Consider the following 6,454-nt stretch of genomic DNA (forward strand, 5'->3'; position numbering starts at 1 on the left):
AAAGTACAATATGAAAAGTATGTAGGAGAGAGTAATTTTATAGTAGAGAAGCCTGAAAAATATGACCTTAGCCAGGTGATTAAGATTAACATCAACTCTCATGGCATGTTGATAGTATGTACCCTTGATATGATGTCATGAGAATAGCACTTTACCTTTGTGCTTTTCCTTCCCAAAGCTCGTAATGCCAAAGTCATCAGAAGGATGCCAAGAGTGGAATCCTATAATATACCTGACCAGTACTTTTTAAACCTATCAAAGTCATCAAAAATAATGAATGCCTGAGAAACTGTCATAATCAAGAATATCGTAAGGAGGCATGATGACTAAGTGTATTGTGGGATCCTGGATGGGATTCTGAAACAGAAAAAGGACATTAGATAAAAACTGAATAAGTCTGAATAAAGTATGAATTTGTGTTAATAACATTATAACAATATGGGCTCATTAGTTGTGACAAATGCACCATGTGTATATAAGATGTTAATACTAGAGGAAATCAAGTATTGAATATATAGGAACTCTTTGTACTATCTTTGCAAAATTTTGCAAACCTAAAACTTTTCCAAAATGAAAAGTTTGTTAACAGATGAATAAAAGGGAAAATTTAGCCAACTAGTTAAAGGATAAGTATGAAAAACAGCAATCATCATGGTTGTATGAGGAAAAGTTGAAAACTTTTACTTTGAAACTGAGAATTAGACAAGGATACCTGCTATCACCATTTCTATTCAATATTTTGATAGAAATATTAGCCAGTACAGTAATGCAAAGCAGAAAAACAAAACAGGTAGAGATCAGAAAAACAAGAAACAAAGGCTTCCTTCCATGATTCACAGATGATTAGATTGCATGTGAAGAAAATTCAAAAGTACTAAAGTTACTATTCAATCAATAAAAGTGAATATAAAAGTTTATAAACTTATAAAAGTTTAATATCAATATATAAAAAGTAAACTTTGTTTCCACAGCAACAAACAGTATGAGAATGAAAGTGAGAGGGACGCCTTGGTGGCTCAGTAGGTTAACTGTCTGACTTTGGCTCAAGTCATGAACTTGCAGTTTGTGAGTTGGAGCCCTGCACTGGGCTCTGTGCTGACAGTCAAGCCTGGAGCCTGCTTCAGATTCTGTGTCTCCCTCTCTCTCTGTTCCTCCCTTACTTGCACTCTGTCTGTCTCTCTCTCTCTGAAAAATAAATAAAGATTTAAAAAAATTAAAAAACAAAGAAAATGAAATTGAGAAAAATGTAATTTAACCTATCATGGAAAAATCTCAGCTACCAAGAATAATTCTAGTTGAAGAACACCCAAGAACTTCATAGGAAAAATATTAAAATGCTATTTAGATAAATTAATGAAAAATTACATAAATATAAAATATAATATGATCATGGATGTCAAAAATCAACATTTTGAACAAGTTAATTCCCCTTGAAATTAATCTATAGATCGACTATAATTCCAATGAAAAACCCAAAATCTTTGTGGGTGACTGTGTATATTTATGTGCACGTGTGTATAAAACATGACACAATGATTCTAAAATTTAAATTGAGATGCAGTAGGGCCAAAATTAGCCAAGACTCTCTTGAGAAAATAGAAAATGAGGAGTTATACCATGAGGTATGTGGGAATTATTAAAACTCTCATGATAGTAATTAAATTTGTGGTTTGGATGCAGGTGTTAACAAATAGACTAATAAAGCTGAATAGAGCCTTGAGACAAAGATGCTTATATATGGGCTCTTAATTTATGAAAATGGTACAATTTCAGAACAGTGGGGAAAGGACAGTCTTTCAAATAAATGACAGCAAAATAGTTGGATATCAATAGAAAACAAAATGCCACTGGAAGCCTCCTGTCACTACACAAAAATCAATTGCAGAGAAATTAAAAATCTACATTTATAGTTGTTATTATAGGGGTGCCTGGGTGGCTCAGTTGGTTAAGTGTTCGAGTCTTCATTTCAGTTCAGATCAGGATCTTGCAGTTTGTGAGTTTAAGCCCCACCATCAGTGTGGAGCCTGCTTGGGATTTTCTCTCTCTCTCCCTCTCTCTCTGACCCTTCCATGCTTCCATGCTCTCTCTCTCTCTCTCAAAATAAAGAGAAACTTAAAAAAGTAAAATTGTTATAATAAAAATATTCAACCATGCATGTAAGTATGCACGATAGTAAAATGATCCTTCATATATTATATCATCTGGAGAGTCAGTAATCCCAGTCAAGTAGGACATGAATAATGCTGGGGGGAAAGGAATAAAAGAGGCTGGAGATATTGGTCAAATCAGTAACAAAAAGGGTAGAGATTATATGAATTAGGGAGGAGGAATGGAAATGGTAGCTCCTCTGCCCCCTTCTTGCAAATATTGATGGCTTTGCCACCTTCATGGGCCTCTGTTTTCAAAGAGCAGGACCTAGTACTTAGCAGTGGCTTGGGAGAAAGCTACTGGGACAATAATATATTTATTCTGCCTCCTACTGGACCGATATTTCTGCTGGTCTCTGAAGCTCTGGAGAGTATATCTTTGACATAGTCATACCTGTATGACTTGGTAGTATAATTCCAGAGACTCATGACAATGAGATGTTGGGCTGACTACAGACACCCTGCACAGGCCCAGTAGTCCTTTACTGACTTAGAGTCAGTGCCAAGTTGTTGACATGTGATGGGAGCAGAGTTCAACCTCCCTCCCAACCTGGATGAGAGCTCCTGATAGGGGGAAGGACTTGGAGGACCTGGCCTCACTCCATTTATACTCTGGCTAAGGTGACCTGCAGATCCTGTTGTCTTGCAGAAAACCCTTTCTGCAGACCCCTACTACTGGGGCTTGGAGTACTTAATGGAGCAACAGAAAGGTCTCTCTTCTCCCTGAGGTCAGTGGTACTCTAAGTGGGGAGAAGATAGGATAGTAGGATGATTCCACAATGGTTAGGGAGCTTCCATAAATGCCAGTGGGAGCACCTCCTCCTCTAGCACATGAACTACAACCAGTCTGGGCAGGATTTCATGGAAGTATCTAATAAAGTCCCTCCACCATAAAAATAGGATTTGAAGCTCTGAATTAGAAAGGCTTCAGGCTGGCCAGTCTCATTCTTTGAATATGAATGGTATCACCCATAAGTAGGGCCATAAGTTTATTAGCTGAGGGGAACCACAGGAAGAAAGAGTCCATTTTGGTCATCTGATCCACCAATGGGGAGTTGCTAGCTCATAAATGAGCTTACCCCATCTCTGCTTCATATATTAATTTTTCCCCAGCTGCTCTCAGTCTTGACAAGGCTCTCAGAAGAATTCAGAAATCCTGAGATCCGAAAAGAAGTTTACCTGTAGTTTTGTCAAAGATTTCAATGGAGGCTTGAATTATCTCCAGGTCCACTTTGCTCATGACCAAGTCAGCCCGCAGTGGGTGCAATGACAAATTGGACTCCTGTCCCTAAGGAGGGTGCAACTTCGTCCAGAGGCCAGAAATCCCTCCTTTAAGAATGGTAAATACTTTCACTGATGATTGGCCGCATTTTGGAATTTTAATATATGTTGCTGGCTCATGTGTCAAAGTTAAAGATGAGGAGACTATTACAAAGGAGGACATAGGTACCCTCTGAGTGAGAAGAGGAACAAATAATATTCCTGCAAAGATCAAGGGAAACTTCAACGGTTGTCCTTAGTACTTCTCAGTGATATGTGGTTCACCTCTCCTAGGTACATAGCAAAGTAAATGTCCTGGCTCTTCATAATTGGGTTGGGCTATAATTTCTAGCTAATGAGTTGTGAGTGTGAGTGATGTATATCCTTTCTGAATATAGCATTTAATCACTAATGTGAGACACCTCCCTCCCACTCCCAACTTTCCCTGATACCTGCATTAGACATAGAATGAGATGGAAATAAACATGCTTTGGGGTTAAGTTACTGGGATTCTGGGATTGTCATTTCAGGCAGAGCTCACGTAACTTTTCCTCACTGATTATCCTATAACAAATTGGCCATCACATGGTTAGCCATTGCCTGTTGGTGTGAGAGGGCAGAGTCCCTTTTACTCATTGGAGAGGAAGGTGGGAGGTCACACTTCTCTTAGCAAAGCATCCACATATTCCTCTATGTAGAGTGCCAGGATGGAGACTGTCCTGGAGTCCTGGCCTATACATTAGCAATAGTAAAATGTGTTTGTATTGTGGCCATGGAGGTGTGCCACTCAGATGTTTAGCAAGAGAATCTACTGTAGGGGGGCATAGTTGCTTGCCAGCCTCAGCTGCATTTGCAAAAAGGCTGTACTTCTGGGCTGCTCACATCCAACGATACAGCATGATGACATACTAATGCTGGCCTGTTCCAGGCTGAGTAGTAGCAGACTCAATTACATGAGCAGAGAGCTCAGAACCCCATACCTCCCGCTACAGTTGCACCAGCACCCCTTCCCCAGCTTACACTTATGACTGTATTGGATTCCTTTGGGCCCTGGCTGGTTTTAACATGGGTGTGGCCTTGAAAGAAAGTGGAGAGGGAAAATCTTCCTAATGGGAAGAGCTCTGAGTGGTGCACCTGGCCTGGGGTGAGAATGAGCTGGGAAAGGAGAGGAATGGAAGAAGTCCCTAAGTGACTGGGGTCTTGTCCATGAGCATGCAGAGTATTCTAGACAGAAGGCAGGGTGGGGGGGCTGGGGTCCACTATCTCCAATTAATTTCTAACATCTGTCTCTCATGTGATATTAAAGAGAGGCTTTCTAAGAAGCTGACTTGTAAATTGAAATTGAGAAATCTAGAGTCAAGGATGCTGGACTGCATTCTGTTGGAGCAAGTCTTAGCCTGGCCATGGGAAGAGTTCATGTTCAAATTCTGGCACTTCCACATTGGATGCAGTCTCTGAACTGCTTCCAGACCATTGGACAGAAACTCATTTGAGTCTCATGATGAATAGTTCCTTATCTCCTATTACTTTTAAACATCTGTATAAAAATGCTCTTACAGTTATTAAAAAAATAAAACAAATCTGCTATTACTAATTCTCTTGAGATTCTGATCAGGAGAGCTTAGGAGAGACCTGGACTGGGTAGGCAGTACCAAGGGGCCCCTGGGAGGCCTTGCCAGGATTTGGAGGAAGCTAGGCCAACAGGGGAGGCTGGGAAGAGAGGCCTTGCTGAAAACCTGGAGAAGTTGTGGCAAGGGCTCTTGCACCCTAAGGGAGGATGTAAAGGGAGAGGGAGGTCACATTCCCTTTCTTTTGACCTATTCCTTAGGGTAGTTGTATAATCAGTAGGCAGCAAGTGACCATAGGACCATTCAAGGGCAGCAAGCTCCACCTGGGGTCGCTGGCCACCCTCAAAACCTGACTTGTAAGACATAAATACAGAACCTGACCTGTGGCAAGAACCTAGCCAGAAAAGAACTAAGTAGCTAACAGCAGGCTTCAGGTATACTGCGAAAACTCCTCCTTACCTCCAACTGCATTTTCTCCTTCTGTGTGTACCTTGTAAGGACACCAGGTCCCTCCCACCATGGGCAGACCAGCGAAGCTCCCTGTGAATGCACAGCTCTGTGGGCCTGTTTTGGGCGCAAAAGGGACCACAGAAGAGGAGCCACCAGGTTAGGGTTCCTGTTGCAACTCCAAGGTTTTCATCAAAAGGTGCTTGGAGGTGGGTGCATCACAAATGTGGGCCACAACAAGGACCTTCTGGGTCGGTGGCAGGATGTTTTAATGTGACTCTACAAAGTTTTTTATTTTTAAAAATTCTATTAATTTTTTTATTCTTGTAGCAAAATTACTATCAAAGCCCACTCATTGGGGCCAGAGATCCTGGTGGTGTTAGTGAAAGACTTGCCCCTCATGTAGCATACTACCTACCCTTCTGAATTCATCGGCCAGCCGGGGCCCTCAACTTCAAGCTTTAACAATGTGCAGGACTCCACAAAGTTTTTAAAATCTGAACATACCTATTTCCCACCCCCATAGAGCTTTCTTGCTCTCTATTCTACACATCCACATTGGCAAAAGAGATTAAAAATTTTTTTAATGTTTATTTGTTTTTGAGAGAGAGAGAGAGACGCAGAGAGAGACAGAGACAAAGAATCAATCTGAAGCAGGGTCCAAGCTCTGAGTTGTCAGCATAGAGCATGATGTGGGGCTTGAACCCACCAATCATGAGAGCATGACCTAAGCTGCAGTCGGACGCGCTTAACCGACTGAGCTACCCAGGCACCACAAAAGATATATGTATATATTTTAAATGTTCTTAAGAAAGATCCCTCTGCCAGTGTAAATAAATGTCCGTATTGTATTCTGGCACCACAATGGATTGAGATGTTTTATAATTTTTGTTTCATATGATTAAAATGGCTTGTGTGAAAGTGTAAATGAATTTCAACTGTACCTTAATATTTCCAGTCTGCTTGAAAACCATGGATTCAAATATCTCAGGATATGAGAAGGTCAGTGTGCAAAGCCTTGGGAAGGCAAAG

General features: G+C 40.9%; 1 non-coding gene across 1 annotated transcript; it reads right to left on the reverse strand.

Moving 5' to 3' along the window:
• Window positions 1–5,744: 5,744 nt before the first annotated feature.
• Window positions 5,745–5,898, reverse strand: LOC120222752. Its single transcript, XR_005526113.1, has one exon. It is a non-coding gene; the product is annotated as a small nucleolar RNA SNORA62/SNORA6 family (small nucleolar RNA).
• Between the last annotated feature and the right edge of the window lie 556 nt (window positions 5,899–6,454).

This window comes from Hyaena hyaena, unplaced genomic scaffold (genome assembly GCF_003009895.1).
Source record: "Hyaena hyaena isolate Hyena2069 unplaced genomic scaffold, ASM300989v1 scaffold_917, whole genome shotgun sequence".
Classification (NCBI taxonomy): domain Eukaryota; kingdom Metazoa; phylum Chordata; class Mammalia; order Carnivora; family Hyaenidae; genus Hyaena; species Hyaena hyaena.